The following is a 20032-nucleotide window of genomic DNA, read 5'->3' as shown; positions in this document are numbered from 1 at the left end:
TGTTTAAATGACTGTCATATTGAGTGTGACAGTTATCCTTTCATATTGAGTAAAACCTATATTTTGTATTTGCAAACCTTACAAAAACACCTGATTTTAGAAAATCTTACAAAAATACATACATTTATATTTATATTTTTTTATATTTATATAACTATATAACTTTCATATTTAGTTTGACAGTTATACTGTCATAATAAGTAAAAAACACATTTTTGTCTTTGTAAACCTTATAAAATATGTTGTTCTAGTTAAACATCGACACATTATTACAGGCATTATTAGACATTTTCCATGTTTGCTTTTAAAGTTATGTTTGAATACATTTGTATTGCTTTTTTCAAATTATCTCAGGATTCTAAGAACATTATTGAGTAAAAAACGAAATTTTGTATTTGCAAACCTTACAAAATCTTATTATTTTAAAACTCACAAAGATACATTATATCATGCATTACTAGCCATTTTGCATGCATGGTTTAGGAGTTATATTTAAATAACTGTCATATTGAGTAAACCCTAATTTTTGTATTTGCAAACCTTACAAAAACAACTGATTTTAGTAAAACTCACATATATATAATATTACAGGCATTTTTAGACAGATTGCATGTTTGGTTTTGGAGTTAGTTTATATATCTTTCATATATAGTATCAGTTTTATTGTCATATTGAGTAAAAAAAAAAAAAACCTGAGTCTTTGCAAACCTTACAAAATGTGATTTTTTAGTAAATCTTCTTTTTAAACTCACAAAGATACATTATTTTAGACATTATTAGACATTTGCATGTATGGTTTAGGAGTTATGTTTAAATAACTGTCATATTGAGTGTGACAGTTATAATGTCATATTGAGTAAAAACACAATTGTGTATTGGCAAACCTTACAGAAACACCTGATCCAAATAAAACTCACATAGATACATTATTTCAGGCATGTTTAGACATATTTCATTTTTGTATTTGCAAACCTTACAAAAACAACTGATTCTAGTAAAACTCACATGGATTTTTAGATATTTTGCATGTTTGGTTTAGGAATTATGATGGAATACATTTTTATTGATTTTTTCTTATTATCTCAGAATTCTAAGAACATTACTCTCATATTGTCTAAAAAAACTACCTTTTGTTTTTTCAAACCTTACAAAAAAACTCCAAAGATACATTTCTCTATCATTTCTCTAACTAGTTTTCGTGTTTGCAAGCCTAAAAAAAAGCATATGGTTGTGTGGTTTAGGAGTTATGTTTAAATAACTGTCATATTGAGTGGGATAGTTTAGTGTATCATAATTAGTCAAACCTAATTTTTGTATTTGCAAACCTTTCCAAAACACCTGATTCAAGTAAAACTCACATAGATACAGTTTACAGGCATTTTTAGACGGATTGCATGTTTGGTTTTGGAGTGCTTTTAATATAACTTTTATATATTTTTATATATATTATACTTTCATATTGAGTAAAAAAAAAACTAATGTGTCTTTTCAAACCTTGTCTAGTAAAACTCATAAAAGATACATTTCTGTAGGCATTATTATACATTTTGCATGTGTTGTTAGGAGTTATGTTTGAATACATTTTTAATGCTTTTTTCACATTATCTCATGATTCTCAGCATATTGCTGTCATATTGAGTAAAAACCTACTGTTTGCAAGCTATGTAAAAATAAAAATAAAATATTTGCAAACCTTACAACATTTTTTTGGTTTCTTTGGTTTTGGAGTTATTTTATATAACGTTCATATTTAATATGAAAGTTATCTCATATTGAGTAAAAAAAACGAACTTGTGTATTTGCAAACCTTACAAAATAGTTTTTTCTAGTAAAACTCACAAAGATACATTTTGTCAGGCATTATTAAACATTTTGCATGTTTGGTTTAGAATTTATGTTTGAATACCTTTGTATTACTTTTTTCGCATTATCTCAGGATTCTAAGAACATTTCTGTCATATTGAGTAAAAAAACTACTTTTTGTGTTTGCAAGGTTTAAAAAAGTATATGTTTCGAGAAAAACTCAAGGATGCATTATTTCAGGCATAATTACTGGGAACCAGCATTACTCCTCTCTAGTCAGTTCACTAGTCACTTTATACTTTTTACTGTCTCGTTTTTTTACATTGCCTCTTAGAGTGGTCTTAGGCCATATTGCATATTGTGTATATTGTGTTGTTTTTGTATATTGTGTGGTTTCTTCTTCTTCTTTTTTTTTTTTTTAAATGCAAAGCACCTTAGGGAAGCAACCTAAATTTCGTTGGATCTGTACCTGTACATGCACAATGACAATAAAGATCATTCATTCATTCATTCATTCATTCATTCATTCATTCATTCATAATTAGCCATTTTGCGTGTTTGGTTTTAATAGTTATGTTTAAGTAACTGTCATACTGAGTGTGACAGTTACCTAATTGTTATATTTGCAAATCTTACAAAAACAACAGATTCTATTAAATCTCACAAAGATACATAATTTAAGTCATTTTTAGACATATGTGTGGTTTTGGATTTTCTGTTTGTATCACTTTCATATTTAGTGTGGCAGTTATCTGTCATATTGAGTTAAAAAAACAACTTATTTGTGTCTTTGCAAACTTACAAAGATACAATATTCCAGGCAATATTAGACATTTTGAATGTTTGGTTTTGGAGTTATTTTGAATACATTTGAATTGCTTTTTTCGCATTACATCAGGATTCCAAGAACAATACTGTCATATTGAGTAAAAATTAAATTTTTGTTTTTGCAAACCTTACAAAGGTCCCTTTTCTAATAAAACTCACAAAAATACATTGATCCAGGCATTATTAGCGATTTGGCATTATTGGGTTTTAATAGTTATGTTTAAATAACTGTCATACTGAGTAAAACCTAATTTATGTATTTGCAATTTGTACAAAAACACTTGATTCTAGTCAAACTCACATAAATACATATTGTAAGTTTGGTTTTGTAGTTATGCTTATATAACTTTCATATTTAGTATGCTGTCATATTAAGTAAAAAAAACTACTTGTGTCTTTCACATTATCTCAGAATTCTAAGATATTTACCGTCATATTGAATTAAAAACTAATTTGTGTATTTGCAAACCTTACAAAATATGTTTTTTCCAGTAAAACTCACAATGATACATTTCTCCAGGCATTATTAGCCATTTTGCACGTTTGGTTTTAATAGTTATGTTTAAATAACTGTCATATTGAGTGTGACAGTATACTGTCATATTGAGTAAAACTTAATTGTTGTATTTGCAAATCAACAAAAACTACTGATTCTAGTAAATCTCAAAAATATACATAATTTAAATTTGTATACATATTTCATGTGTGGTTTGGAGTTTCCTTTCATATCACTTTCATATTTAGTAAAAAAAAAATAATAATGTGTGTCTTTACAAACCTTACAAAATATATTTTTTTAGTAAGACTCGAAAAGATAGGCAATATTATACATTTAGCATGTTTGGTTTTGGAGTTATGTTTTAATAAATTTCAATTGCTTTTTCGCATTATCTCTGGATTCTAAGAACAATACTGCATATTGAGTAAAAATGTCATTTGTGTCTTTTCAAACCTTCAAAAGATAATTTTTCTAGTAAAACTCACATGAATACAATATTACAGGCATTCTTTAATATATTGCATGTTTGGTTTGGAGTTATGTTCAATAACTTTCATATTTAAAAAATAATACATATTGTCTTTGCAAACCTTACAAAAAATCATTGTTCTAGTAAAACTCACAAATATACATTATTCCAGGCATTATTTGCCATTTTTGCTGTTTGGTTTTAATAGTTATGTTTAAAAAACTGTCATACTGAGCGTGACAGTTTAATATTATACTGTCATATTACGTAAAACCACATTTTTGTATTTTCAAACCTTATAAAAATACCTTATTGTAGTAAAACTCACATGATACATTATTACAGGCATTATGTTTCTATAACTTTCATATGTGGTATGACAGTTATACTGTCATATTGAGTGAAAAAATATTAATTTGTGTCTTTGCAAACGTTACCAAAGGTCATTATTCTAGTAAAACTCACAAAGATACATTGATCCAGGCATTATGTTTAAATAACTGTCATACTGAGTGTGACAGTTATACTGTCATTGATTAAAACCTAATTTTTGTATTTGCAAACTTTACAAAAACACCTGATTCTACTAAAACTCACATGGATACATTATTACAGGCATTTTTAGACATATTGCATGTTTGGTTTTGGAGTTATGTTTAAATAAATTGTTATTGCTTTTTACTGCATTATTTCTGGATTCTAAGAACATTACTGTCATATTAAGTAAAAAACATTTTTTGTGCTTGCAAGTCTTAAATAAAGCATATGTTTCGAGTAAAACTCACAAATATACATTATTTCAGGCATTATTAGCCATTTTGCATGTTTGGTTAGGGAGTTATGTTTAAATAAGTGTTATATTGAGTGTGACAGTTATACTGTCATATTGAGTAAAAACTAATTTTTGTATTTGCAAACCTTACAAAAACACCTGATTCTAGTAAAACTCACATAGATACATGGAGTTATGTTTATATAACTTTCATATTTAGTATGACAGTTATACTGTCATATTGAATTAAAAAAAATATTTTTGTCTTTGCAAACCTTACAAAAAAAATATTTTTCTAGTAAAACTCACAAAGATACATTATTCCAGGCATTATTAGACATTTGCTTGTTTGGTTTAGGATTTATGTTTAAATAAATTTGTATTGCTTTTTTCGCATTAACTCAGGATTCTAAGAACATTACTGTCATATTGAGTAAAAAACTAATTTTTGTGCTTGCAAGCCTTAAATAAAGCATATGTTTCGAGTAAAACTCACAACTATACATTATTCCCAGGCATTATTAGCAATTTTGCATGGTTTTAATAGTTATGTTTAAATAACTGTCATATTGAGTAAAACCTACTTATTGTATTTGCAAACCTTACAAAAACACCTGATTCTATTAAAACTCACAAAGATACATTTTTAGACATTTTGCATGTCTGGTTTTGGAATTATGTTTGTATACATTGTTATTGCTTTTTACCTTGTTATAGGCATTTTTAGACATATTGCATGTTTGGTTTTGGAGTTATGTTTATATAACTTTTATATTTAGTATGACAGTTATACTGTCATATTGAGTAAAAAAACTATTTTTTTGTCTTTGCAAATCTTACAAAAGATAATTTTTCTAGTAAAAGTCACAAAGATACATTATTCCAGGCATTATTATACATTTGCATGTTTGGTTTCGGAGTTATGTTTATATAACTGTCATATTGAGTGTGAGATAATTGAATAAACTTTTACAGCTTTACAGCCCGCAGGCCACGCCCCCCTCTACACTGTCATATTGAGTAAAACCACATTTTTGTATTTGTAAACCTTACAAAAACACCTGATTCTAGTAAAACTCACATAGATACATTATTACAGGCGTTTTTAGACATATTGCATGTTTGGTTTTGGAGTTATGTTTAAATAACTTTTATATTTAGTATCAACCAATCAATGAATTGATTTACATGGACCCTGACTAAAACAAGTTGAAAAACTTATTCAGGTGTTACCATTTAGTGGTCAATTGTACGGAATATGTACTGTACTGTATTTGTAAACCTTACAAAAACACCTGATTCTACTAAAACTCACATAGATACATTATTACAGGCATTTTTAGACATATTGCATGTTTGGTTTTGGAGTTATATTTAAATAACTTTTATATTTAGTATCAATCAATCAATGAATTGATTTACGTGGACCCTGACTAAAACAAGTTGAAAAACGTATTCAGGTGTTACCATTTGGTGGTCAAGTGTGTACTGTACTGTACAATCGACTAATAAAAGTATCAATCAATCAATCAATCAATGTTTAGCCCTAAATCACGAGTGTCTCAAAGAGCTGCACAAGCCACAACAACATCATCGGCTCAGATCTCAAATCAGGGCAAGAAAAAATGCAATCCAGGTCAGCAGCGCAGCGACGTCCCCAACTGATGCACAGATGAGTGGTCCACCCTGGGTCCCGACTTTGGACCCAGTGGTCACTGAATTTGTGCCTCCCCCCTCCACAAAGGAGAGGGGGGCAGAGCAGAAAAGAAACGGCAGATCAACTGGTCTAAAAGGGGGGTCTATTTAAAGGCCTACTGAAATGATTTTTTTTTATTTAAACGGGGATAGCAGATCTATTCTATGTGTCATACTTGATCATTTCGCGATATTGCCATATTTTTGCTGAAAGGATTTAGTATAGAACAACGACGATAAAGATCGCAACTTTTGGTATCTGATAAAAAAAGGCTTGCCCCTACCGGAAGTAGCGTGACGTAGTCAATTGAACATACACGCAAAGTTCCCTATTGTTTACAATGATGGCCGCATGAAGTGAGAGAGATTCGGACCGAGAAATCTAACCCAATGTTTAATTTGAGCGAGGATGAAAGATTTGTGGATGAGTAAAGTGCAAGTGAAGGACTAGTGGGGAGTGGAAGCTATTCAGATAGGGAAGATGCTGTGAGAGCCGGGGGTGACCTGATATTCAGCTGGGAATGACTACAACAGTAAATAAACACAAGACATATATATACTCTATTAGCCACAACACAACCAGGCTTATATTTAATATGCCACAAATTAATCCTGCATAAAAACACCTACGTGTTTGTTATGCTAGCTCCTAGCTCCTCTGCTAGCTCCTAGCTCCATAGAACGCGCCAATACAATTCAAACACCTGATCAACACACACAATCACTCAGCCCAAAAGACCGTTCACCTAACCCAAGGTTCATAAAGCTTATATATTTTTAAAAAGTTACGTACGTGACGCGCACATACGGTCAAGCTATCAAATGTTTAGCAGCCAAGGCTGCATACTCACGGTACCTGATATTCAGCTGGGAATGACTACAACAGTATATAAACACAAGACATATATATACTCTATTAGCCACAACACAACCAGGCTTATATTTAAAGGCCTACTGAAATGAATTTTTTTTATTTAAACGGGGATAGCAGATCTATTCTATGTGTCATACTTGATCATTTCGCGATATTGCCATATTTTTGCTGAAAGGATTTAGTATAGAACAACGACGATAAAGATTGCAACTTTTGGTATCTGATAAAAAAAAAGGCTTGCACCTACCGGAAGTAGCGTGACGTAGTCAGTTGAACATATACGCAAAGTTCCCTATTGTTTACAATGATGGCCGCATGAAGTGAGAGAGATTCGGACCGAGAAAGCGACAATTTCCCCATTAATTTGAGCGAGGATGAAAGATTTGTGGATGAGTAAAGTGCAAGTGAAGGACTAGTGGGGAGTTGAAGCTATTCAGATAGGGAAGATGCTGTGAGAGCCGGGGGTGACCTGATATTCAGCTGGGAATGACTACAACAGTAAATAAACACAAGACATATATATACTCTATTAGCCACAACACAACCAGGCTTATATTTAATATGCCACAAATTAATCCTGCATAAAAACACCTGCGTGTTTGTTATGCTAGCTCCTAGCTCCTCTGCTAGCTCCTAGCTCCATAGAACACGCCAATACAATTCAAACACCTGATCAACACACACAATCACTCAGCCCAAAAGACCGTTTACCTAACCCAAGGTTCATAAAGCTTATATATTTTTAAAAAGTTACGTACGTGACGCGCACATACGGTCAAGCTATCAAATGTTTAGCAGCCAAGGCTGCATACTCACGGTACCTGATATTCAGCTGGGAATGACTACAACAGTATATAAACACAAGACATATATATACTCTATTAGCCACAACACAACCAGGCTTATATTTAAAGGCCTACTGAAATGAATTTTTTTTATTTAAACGGGGATAGCAGATCTATTCTATGTGTCATACTTGATCATTTCGCGATATTGCCATATTTTTGCTGAAAGGATTTAGTATAGAACAACGACGATAAAGATTGCAACTTTTGGTATCTGATAAAAAAAAAGGCTTGCACCTACCGGAAGTAGCGTGACGTAGTCAGTTGAACATATACGCAAAGTTCCCTATTGTTTACAATGATGGCCGCATGAAGTGAGAGAGATTCGGACCGAGAAAGCGACAATTTCCCCATTAATTTGAGCGAGGATGAAAGATTTGTGGATGAGTAAAGTGCAAGTGAAGGACTAGTGGGGAGTTGAAGCTATTCAGATAGGGAAGATGCTGTGAGAGCCGGGGGTGACCTGATATTCAGCTGGGAATGACTACAACAGTAAATAAACACAAGACATATATATACTCTATTAGCCACAACACAACCAGGCTTATATTTAATATGCCACAAATTAATCCTGCATAAAAACACCTGCGTGTTTGTTATGCTAGCTCCTAGCTCCTCTGCTAGCTCCTAGCTCCATAGAACACGCCAATACAATTCAAACACCTGATCAACACACACAATCACTCAGCCCAAAAGACCGTTTACCTAACCCAAGGTTCATAAAGCTTATATATTTTTAAAAAGTTACGTACGTGACGCGCACATACGGTCAAGTTATCGAATGTTTAGCAGCCAAGGCTGTATACTCACGGTACCTGATATTCAGCTGGGAATGACTACAACAGTAAATAAACACAAGACATATATATACTCTATTAGCCACAACACAACCAGGCTTATATTTAATATGCCACAAATTAATCCTGCATAATAACACCTGCGTGTTTGTTATGCTAGCTCCTAGCTCCTCTGCTAGCTCCTAGCTCCATAGAACACGCCAATACAATTCAAACACCTGATCAACACACACAATCACTCAGCCCAAAAGACCGTTCACCTAACCCAAGGTTCATAAAGCTTATATATTTTTAAAAAGTTACGTACGTGACGCGCACGTACGGTACGGTACGTGTTATGCTAGCTCCTAGCTCCTCTGCTAGCTCCTAGCTCCATAGAACACGCCAATACAATTCAAACACATGATCAACACACACAATCACTCAGCCCAAAAGACCGTTCACCTAACGCAAAAAAAAGCCAAAGCTGCATACTCACAGTAGCACGTCTGCGTCTTTGTCATCCAAATCAAAGTAATCCTGGTAAGAGTCTGTGTTGTCCCAGTTCTCTACAGGCGTCTGTGTATCCAAATCAAAAGTCCTCCTGGTTAGAGTCTCTGTTATCCGAGTTCTTCCATCTTGACTGCATCTTTCGGGAATGTAAACAAAGAAGCGCCGGCTGTGTACTGTTGTGGCTGACTACGTTCGAAAAATACGTCCATTTCGCACCGACAACTTTCTTCTTTGCTTGCTCGGCTTCCTTCTCCATAATGCAATGAACATGATTGAAACAGATTCACGAACACAGATGTCCAGAATACTGTGGAATTATGAAATGAAAACAGAGCTTTTTCGTATCGGCTTCAATGTGGAAGGCATACCCGTGTTCGCCGGGCTACGTCACACGCATACGTCATCCTCAGAGGCGTTTCGAACCGGAAGTTTAGCGGCAAATTTAAAATGTCACTTTATAAGTTAACCCGGCCGTATTGGCATGTGTTATAATGTTAAGATTTCATCATTGATATATAAACTATCAGACTGCGTGGTCGGTAGTAGTGGGTTTCAGTAGGCCTTTAATATGCCACAAATTAATCCTGCATAAAAACACCTACGTGTTTGTTATGCTAACTCCTAGCTCCTCTGCTAGCTCCTAGCTCCATAGAACACGCCAATACAATTCAAACACCTGATCAACACACACAATCACTCAGCCCAAAAGACAGTTCACCTAACCCAATGTTCATAAAGCTTATATATTTTTAAAAAGTTACGTACGTGACGCGCACATACGGTCAAGCTATCAAATGTTTAGCAGCCAAGGCTGCATACTCACGGTACCTGATATTCAGCTGGGAATGACTACAACAGTATATAAACACAAGACATATATATACTCTATTAGCCACAACACAACCAGGCTTATATTTAATATGCCACAAATTAATCCTGCATAAAAACACCTACGTGTTTGTTATGCTAGCTCCTAGCTCCTCTGCTAGCTCCTAGCTCCATAGAACACGCCAATACAATTCAAACACCTGATCAACACACACAATCACTCAGCCCAAAAGACAGTTCACCTAACCCAATGTTCATAAAGCTTATATATTTTTAAAAAGTTACGTACGTGACGCGCACATACGGTCAAGCTATCAAATGTTTAGCAGCCAAGGCTGCATACTCACGGTACCTGGTATTTAGCTGGGAATGACTAAAACAGTAAATAAACACAAGACATATATTTACTCTATTAGCCACAACACAACCAGGCTTATATTTAATATGACACAAATTAATCCTGCATAAAAACACCTACGTCTTTGTTATGCTAACTCCTAGCTCCTATGCTATCTCCTAGCTCCATAGAACACGCTAATACAATTCAAACACCTGATCAACACACACAATCACTCAGCCCAAAAGACCGTTCACCTAACCCATGGTTCATAAAGCTTATATATTTTTAAAAAGTTACGTACATACGCAAAAAAAAAGTTGCGCACATACGGTCAAGCGATCAAATGTTTAGAAGCCAAAGCTGCATACTCACGGTAGCACGTCTGCGTCTTTGTCATCCAAATCAAAGTAATCCTGGTAAGAGTCTGTGTTGTCCCAGTTCTCTACAGGCGTCTGTGTATCGAAGTCAAAAGTCCTCCTGGTTAGAGTCTCTGTTATCCGAGTTCTTCCATCTTGACTGCATCTTTCGGGAATGTAAACAAAGACGCGCCGGCTGTGTACTGTTGTTGCTGACTTCATTCGAAAAATACGTCCGTTTCGCACCGACAACTTTCTTCTTTGCTTGCTCAGCTTCTTTCTCCATAATGCAATGAACATAATTGCAACAGATTCACGAACACAGATGTCCAGAATACTGTGGAATTATGAAATGAAAACAGAGCTTTTTCGTATTGGCTTCAATGTGGAAGGCATACCCGTGTTCCCCGGGCTACGTCACGCGCACACCTACGTGTTTGATCAGAGGCGTTTCGAACCGGAAGTTTAGCGGCAAATTTAAAATGTCACTTTATAAGTTAACCCGGCCGTATTGGCATGTGTTATAATGTTAAGATTTCATCATTGATATATAAACTATCAGACTGCGTGGTCGGTAGTAGTGGGTTTCAGTAGGCCTTTAAAGGTTAGAGTATACAAATGCGTTTTAACAAATGAGTTTTAAGATGGGACTTCAATGCTTCTACTGAGGTAGCATCTCTTACTGTCATATTGAGGAGGTAAAAAATTAATTTGTGTCTTTGCAAACCTTACAAAAGATCATTCTTCTGGTAAAACTCACAAAGATACATTATTCCAGGCATTTTTAGCCATTTTGCATTTTTTGGTTTTAGTAATTATGTTTAAATAACTGTCATACTGAGTATGACAGTTATACTGTCATATTGAGTAAAACCAATTTTTTGTATTTGCAAACCTTACAATAACACCCGATTCTAGTAAAACTCACATTGATACATTATTACAGGCATTTTTAGACCAATTGCATGTTTGGTTTTGGAGTTAAGTTTAAATAACTCTCGATGTGGAGGAACAGCGGCTTTACTTTGAGCTCCCCCCGAATGGCAGAACTTCTCACCCTATCTCTAAGGGAGAGCCCCGCCACCCGGCGGAGGAAGCTCATTTCGGCCGCTTGTACCCGTGATCTTGTCCTTTCGGTCATAACCCAAAGCTCATGACCATAGGTGAGGATGGGAACGTAGATCGACCGGTAAATTGAGAGCTTTGCCTTACGGCTCAGCTCCTTCTTCACCACAACGGATCGATACAGCCTCCGCATTACTGAGGACGCTGCACCTATCCGCCTGTCGATCTCACGATCCACTCTTCCCTCACTCGTGAACAAGACTCCGAGGTACTTGAACTCCTCCACTTGGGGCAGACTCTCCTCCGCAACCTGGAGATGACAATCCACCCTTTTTCGGGCAAGAACCATGGAATTGGACTTGGAGGTGCTGATTCTCATCCCAGTCGCCTCACACTCAGCTGCGAACCGATCCAGTGAGAGCTGAAGATCCTGGCCAGATGAAGCCATCAGGACCACATCAGCTGCAAAAAGCAGAGACCTAATCCTGCAGTCACCAAACCGGATCCCCTCAACGCCTTGACACGCCTAGAAATTCTGTCCATAAAAATTATGAACAAAATAGGTGACAAAGGGCAGCCTTGTCCTCCTTGTCCAACCCTCACTGGAAACGTGTCTTGGAGTTATGTTTGAATAAATTGTTATTGTTTTTTTCCCGCATTATCTCAGGATTCTAAGAACATTACTGTCATATTGTGTAAAAAACTAATTTGTGTCTTTGCAAACCTTACCAAAGATCATTTTTCTGGTAAAACTCACCAAGTTACATTATTCCAGGCATTATTAGCCATTTTGCACGTGTTGGGTTTTAATAGTTATGTTTAAATAACTGTCATATTGAGTGTGACAGTTATACTGTCTATTTAGTAAAACCTAATTTTTGTATTGGCAAACCTGACAAAACATAATTTTTTAGTAGAACTCACAAAGATACATTATTCCAGGCATTAGTAGACATTTTGCATGTTACGTTTTGGAGCTATGTCTGAATACATTTTTCCAGGTGGCCCAGCAGAGCCAGATTCTGCAATCGCTGGCAGACCGTGTCGGAGCGGCAGCGCCAACATCAGTGGCCGTCTCCGTTCAGCGCATGGCAGAGACGGAGGACCCCCAGGCCTTCCTGGACATTTTTGAGGCCACGGCGGTGGCGTGCGGATGGCCGGAAGAGGAATGGAGAGTGCGGCTGCTGCCACTGCTAGCAGGAGAAGCGCGGCGGGTGGTGCTTAGCCTGCCGGCGGCCTCCCACGTGCGCTTCCCGGACCTGAGGCAGGCGGTGCTGGACACACCCCTTAATCTTGGGTACCAATTGGGCAGGGTTTGATGAGCTAGTGAAGCAGTGTGCAGGGGCGCGTTCACTACCAGTAGGAAAATGGAATGTCTGCGCTGTTCTCAGCGGTGACGCGAGAACAAAGGGTAGGGGAACTTTGTGTCTTTCCAAACCTTACCAAAGATTGTTTTTTTTAGCATAACTCACAAAGATACATTATTCCAGGCATTATTAGACATTTTGCATGTTTCGTTTTGGAGTTATGTTTGAATAAATTTTAATTGCTTTTTTCGCATTATCTCAGGATTCTGAGAACATTACTGTCATATTGTGTAAAAAACTAAATTGTGTCTTTGCAAACCTTACAATATATATATTTTTTAGTAAAACTCACATAGATACACTATTTCAGGCTTTATTAGCCATTTTGCACGTTTGGTTTTAATAGATATGTTTGAAAAAACTGTCATATTAAATGTGGCAGTTATACTGTCATATTGAGTAAAACCTATTTTTTGTATTTGAAAAACTTACAAAATTACCTGATTCTAGTACATCTCACAAAGATACATAATTTCAGGTATTTTTAGACATATTGCATATGTGGTTTTGGAGTTATGTTTATTTGATTGATTGAAACTTGTATTAGTAGATTGCACCCGCTAGAATCTTCATGGTGCTTTTTTGACCAGAGAGGAGATTTTGTTGAGAAATCTTGTTCGTTGGTTGACCTTTTTAATTACCTTTGTTGCCATGTTATCACAGGAAAGATTAGCCTCTAGAATGGAACCTAGGTATTTGACTGTGGGGGGGGCTTCAAGACTAGTGACAGGTGCGTAGCACTCACAGCTGCTTGTCTGATCACCTGTCGCTCTGTTAAAGGCAGCAGTCGGGAAGGAGAGGAGGTGGTTGATGGTGGAGAATGAGCGAGAGAAACGGTAACATGGTTGAAAAGCTCAATTTATTGCAAAATAAATCATTGTTCGCAAACATAAACACGGCTGTCATGTCCGTCATTGGTGGTCCAAAGAACCCGTAGGAGCAAGACCTCCACAATTTAGCGCCCAATCTGGCCGTACAACAATCTGGAGGTGGCACCTCGTCAGCTGAGACCATTTCTAATTTGAAATCGTTGTTAAATACTCCTAGCTTTCTGTAGTAGGCTTTAATGTGTTGTACACCAAAACGACCAGAGTGGTAGGACAGCTTGTTAACTAGGGTTGTGGCTATGCTGGTGAAAAAGTAATAATAATAATACTAATAATAATAATAATAATGGATTAGATTTTATATTTTTCCATTATTATATACTCAAAGTGCTCACAGAGAAGTGGGAACCCATCATTCATTCACACCTGGTGTGAATGAAGGTGTTAAGTCTGCTTGCTACCTCCAGTTTGTCTGTAATGAGGGATTCGCCCTCCTGATGTTGATGTGGGTGAGTCTTGTTTTAAGTTTATGGCTGCAGCCAAGAAGCTGGTTGTTGATGATTTTCCAGAGCTCACGTGGCTTATTTGTGTTTTCCTCTATTTTGTCGTAATGTAATTTTTTTATAGGATTTGTCAGGTTGTTTGCCTTATGTCTTAATTTATTGCATTGCTTTTTGAGTGTTGTAAGGAGTGATTTGAGGTTATCATTGGGTTGATTATCCACTTCGGTTTTGCACTTTTGGTATTCGGAGTATTTTCTGTCTCTGTATTTTATGGCAGCTAATAGGTCCAGTTATAATTTTCTCCACGTTGTCTACCTCAGCTAGCACTCCTCTAGAGCACCGTAGAAATCACTCTAATTAGGGGGTCCCTATCAGTACCGGTTAAACGTTTTTGAATTTGATTTCCGCCCACACAGATTAAAGGGCATTGTGGTTAGATCAGTGCGAATTATGTATTTTATATCCTGGTGAATATACATACAAACACACCCACCATGTTTATTCCTGTCCTTTCTGAAAACTGAGAAGTTATAAGAATATTGCATATGTGGTTTTGGAGTTATGTTTATATAACTTTCATATTTAGTATGGCAGTTATACAATATGGCGTCACATTAGTGCCAAAAATCCAAGCGCATAAAAACTGTTATCGCGCGCTGATTCTCCACTTCGTGCGCGCGCGCGACACCCTTTTGCGCGAGCGTGGTGCCTTCCCAGGTAACACCTAACGTTAACGTAACGTTACTGTATGGTTCTCTTTTGGTTATGCAAGATGAGAACGTTCTAAGAACGTTCTTAGAACATATCAAAAACTAAGTTTTTGATATGTTCTAAGAACGTTCTCATCATCACCAAATATAATTTGCTTGCAATGGAAACAGCAACTGTTAGGCTTTTATAAGTGTTTTTTTTTCGCAAATTTACTTTTTATACAGTATGTTGTAACGTTTCCCTAACTTTCTGCGAAAGTGTTGTGTTTTGTGAACAATCTGACGCAGGCTGAGTCAAGGCTGCACGCACAGTAGGTGGCGGTAATGCACACACAAGGTTGCTTGCCAACCGCCATATAAATCAAAAGAAGAAGAAGAAGAAGGAGAAGAAGAAGAAGACTGCACGCATGCACAATTGAAGCTGCTCCGTGAGACAAAGAAGGACGAGGGCTAACTACTTCCAGAATCCCGATTTTAAAGCAATTTGGTGCGCCATCCATTTATCACAAGTATAGAAAGAGTGAAATACGAAGCACGTTTTTGTATAACAATTTCCAACCTACATGATTAATTTCAGACCATTTTACGGTTTTAGTGTTGTGTATAAATGCGCGCCATGCGCCGGCGCTAACTAGCATACATTTCTCGTGCAGGTTGGCTGTTATAAAGTTTCCAAACTGACCAAAGACCAACGAATGACTTCTGAAGAAGGGTGGATTTATCTGTAGCCTAGTTAAACAATAATTTGCCCCGTCAGTGATATGGTTTGAATGCTGCCTGAACGTTCCGTGAACGAAAAGTTGTCCTTCGTGGAATTCTTAGACCAGATCTTTATGATAATTTCATGACACTGAGTGTTGCTGTGTCAATACTTGGGCACCCTAGCTTGCTGAAACTCACATGATAGATTATGCTCACCAACTCCTTGTCCACTTTGTTACACAAGCTCGCAATCTGTATGGTGTTGCGTTTCTAGTATACAATGTGCACTCTTCACTTCACTTAGCTGATGAAGTGAGGGAACATGGATCATTGGATGCATGTGCAGCTTTCCCTTTCGAGAACTTCATGCACAAAATGAAGAAACTTGTGAGATCAGGAAAAAGGCCCTTGGCACAAGTTGTCAAACGGCTTAGTGAAAGGAGCAAGAAAACAGAGCTTGAACTGAAGGACAGTCCAAAAGTGTGTACGAAACCACCAAATAATGCTTATGTACTGGAAGATGGGACATGTTGTGAAGTGACTTTTGCTGAACAAAGGGACTTCTTCTTGTGTCTATGAACGTCCTGAAGCTCTCTTCATTGAACCCTGTGACTCTAGGGTCCTTAGAGTGTACAGAGTACATAGGAGGTACACACGCATGCGAGTCCTTTCGGCAGAACGCCTCAGAACCAGTGCCATCAAACTGGACGAAGATGAAACGGGCCATAGCATATTCATGGGGATACTGCATGAATTTTGAACAGATCAATAACCAGTAGTAAGTATAGAAGGTCTGCTTGGAGCATGTCTAACCAGAAGAGTGTGTGCAGACTAAGAATAACTGACTAACTGTATCAGGATTCATAAATAACTCTTTGATGCAGTATTGAAATGGTAATATTATCTGATTGTTTTCCAGATGGCTCCTTCTTTTGTGGTCGTTGAGTTCCTTGGTGAACATTCAGTCGCTGTTGTCCCAACCAAATGGACAGAAGATGATGGAAAGGTTATTACTTTTTCTGAAAAGTACTGTACATAGGCATAATATTGTAGCTATTATTAATTATTATGTCATTCATCATGATTATTTTATCTTCAGAATACCTTCTGCTTTTGGCCAAGGCCAAATCCTAACCACTCCAGAATCCGGAAAGCTGAGATTCCTGACAAACAATTCTGGGAGAGGCTGCCAATTCGGGTTTTCAGGAAAACATTGACTGGTAAGGGAATATTGTCTAAGTCATATCATGTATATTTTAAACAACATAAGTTAAATTCATCTTGAGTCATCGGCATACTTTGAAATTTTGCAGAAGACTTTGACAAGGCCCTTCAATACGAAAAACAAGCTGAAATTTTTTCGAGCCCAGAAGAAGAAGTGTTAACCAAACGGAGCCACATCACCCCTGAACGTTATAGAAACGATGAGGAAGATGTGTTTGATGCTGACGGTATAGTCACTTTTCAAAGACTGTTTACTTACAATACTCAAACACTACTTAGTGGTGCATACATTTTTTTGTCTTCGTTGGTTTAGATGAAGAGGAAATTCGGCCAAAAAAAGAAGTGCAGAAAAGAGAAAACACAGATCTTCGTCCAGGCACCCCCACTGCCAGAGCTCCCAACCTTTAACTTTCCAATCTCCAGCGAGTACCAGACCACTTCAGCCAGTACCAGCCAATACCAGACCACTCCAAGGCATCCAGGCCAACCTCACAGCCCAGCGAGAAGCAGCACTTCCAGGCTCAGTCCAGACAGGAATGCATCCAGCTCAAGCCAGTACCAGACCACTCCAGCCAGCTCAAGCCAGCACCAGACCACTCCAGCCAGTACGAGTCAGTACCAGACCGCTCCAAGAAGCAGCAGGAATGCCCTTGACAGTGAACGTTAGTTGGCTATTTAACTGTTGATAGGTAGTGTTAAACAGGCTGTTACAACGGGCAGTAATACGAATTACCTCTTTGACTTTTGTTGTCTTTGCAGTTTTCCAGTTGAACATGAAAGTTCAAAATATACTTGAGAACCAGGGAGAAATTATGTGCATGCTGAGAGGGCTGGCAGCACAGTCTGTGGGGCCAGAATCTGTGGATGTTCAAGATCTCATTGATAAGCCTTTCGAGACTCTTGAGCAGCTGAAGGCCTTCTGTGAACGGCTCGACACTGATCTTCTGCTCAGAAAGCAGCTGGTAATTAGTTTTAATTCCCCACTGCAAAAATATCTTGCTCAGTTATCAAAAAACAATTTCTAATCAAGTACAATATTGTTGTTTATTTATTTGTATAGGTGAAAGCTCTTACTGCTCTTGGTGGGCAGAATTTGGCAGACACGGTGAGGACAATGCTGAGGAAAATTGCCACAAACAAAGTCCTGGAGCAGCTTGGCCTCCGTGGAAAGTCAGGAAAAGTGGCGTTTGAAGACTTGCCCCTTTACAGAATAATAAATAGTAAGTGTTAATAATAGGTTTGCATCTTTGAACATATGTTGCATGTATGCTCACAAGGTCGATCTAGTTATTATTACAGTATTTATTCTAAAGGGAATTCTAAAATGTGCTGGTGATTGCAGAGGCATGCAGGGGTGTTTACAAGCAGACGACCACAGCTGAAGTGGATTGTGAGCTTGGAGAGGTCCTGAAGCTGGCCACTTTTCGAAAGGGAGGTTCAAAATTTGAGGTACCGAGAAGATAAGATATCCCAATTTTGAATTCCATTTTATTGAAGTTCCACTGCATGTCTTTTGAATTTGCAATTATAACTACTTGCAGGAGAAGAAGAGGAATTAAGAGGGAGGACAAAAAAGGAAAAAGAAACAAGCAAAAGAACAGAGTGAGATGAGAGGTAAATGATAAAGTAATTATGCCAATGTTTTAATTCAATTCAATTAATCTACATCCCAGTGCTGTCTTTGTTGTATTTGTGATAATTATTTACTTCCAGAATTTGGGTTTCCCTGCTTGGGCTGCTGCCCCCGCGACCCGACCTCGGATAAGCGGAAGAAGATGGATGGATGGATGGATGGATTTACTTCCAGGAAGAGAACCAAGAAGGGGCAGGATACACTGACGTGCACGACCAAGACCACTGCATTCCATTCCATTTGTATTATAGTTATCACTAATAAAGAATTATTTCTGTTGAAATCACTATCACTAATAAAGAATTAATTCTGTTGAAATTTCTGTTTGAGTGTTATTCCTGACAATATAGCATAAAAACAGATGTAAATAGCATGTTCCTAAAAAGTCCCCTAAACGTTCTAGCCAAACGTTCTTGGCTAACGTTCTGCTAACCAAGCAAGAACTCCACAACCAGACGTTCTTTGAACGTTATAAACTAACGTTCCCAGAACAATGCCACTACGTTCTCCTAACGTTCACATAACGTTCCCTTGTTACCTGGGTTTGTGCGTGCGCGCGGTGCCTTTCTGCGCGCGCGCCGTCTCGTCTGTGCGCTCTCTGTGTACTCCTGGCATCTCTCCTCGCGTTGTCATGTTTCGTTTTGGCACTTTGGGGGCGGGCATGCTTAGACAGCCCCTTCTTTCTGATTGGCTCTGAGCATTTTTCATATGAGCCAATTAGAAGTATAGCAGGGCGGGTCATCGTCAATATGTATCAAGATTTACGGAGGAAGAAGTGGATAAAAAATGTCGACTGAAAAAGAGGTAAGTTGAAAGACACAGTCATTTACATTATTGAACTGGTTTGGAGTGATTGTAAGGGTTTACTGACTTGTTAGAAGAATGGAGGCTCCACTGCTTCTTAGTTGAAAATATTAAATGAGTTAATCACATGAGTTAATAAAAAAAGCACCTGGACTTGCTAGTTCACACAGCATCCGTGCTGTTAGCCATTCATGTGTGTTGTTTCGCTTTTATTACTTTTCTTCTCATCATAGTCCAAATACTAGTCAAGTATCCCGTTTTGGCCAGAAACATCCTGTATTTTACTCCTCTTTCCTAGCCTGACTAGCCAGCCCATCTCTTTTGCATTCTGTTCGATTGCATTACGAAATTTGAATGTAAATGAAAAATCGTGTGGGTTGGCATTCCAGGCTACCTCTTTCCCGCCATACTAGCATTTTCCTTTAAATGTCATGTATTTTAATGTAGTAATGATTTAAATACAAGCTAAGAAAAAAAAAACATTTCTCTGCCTCTCTTTTTCATTAACATGTGAAAAAGAGAAAAGTGTCATATTGAACCTGTGTGGTATTTTGCATTAGCAAATTTAACAGTAATTGTCTTTATGATAGGACTTAATT

The 20032-nt window shown here is 37.1% G+C and overlaps 1 long non-coding RNA gene across 1 annotated transcript in view; it reads right to left on the bottom strand.

Annotated features, from left to right (window-relative positions):
- LOC133651608 (uncharacterized) overlaps positions 1-19242 on the bottom strand; it is a 28879-nt gene extending 9637 nt beyond the window's left edge. Inside the window, exon 1 of the long non-coding RNA XR_009826460.1 lies at positions 19168-19242. This is a non-coding gene — a long non-coding RNA (uncharacterized LOC133651608). The remainder of the gene's footprint in view (positions 1-19167) is intronic.
- Positions 19243-20032: the final 790 nt, after the last annotated feature.

The sequence above is a fragment of the Entelurus aequoreus genome, linkage group LG06 (assembly GCF_033978785.1).
Source record: "Entelurus aequoreus isolate RoL-2023_Sb linkage group LG06, RoL_Eaeq_v1.1, whole genome shotgun sequence".
NCBI classification, from domain to species: Eukaryota; Metazoa; Chordata; class Actinopteri; order Syngnathiformes; family Syngnathidae; genus Entelurus; species Entelurus aequoreus.
Note: the sequence above shows the minus strand (reverse complement) of the source record. Positions and strands in the feature narration are given on the sequence as shown.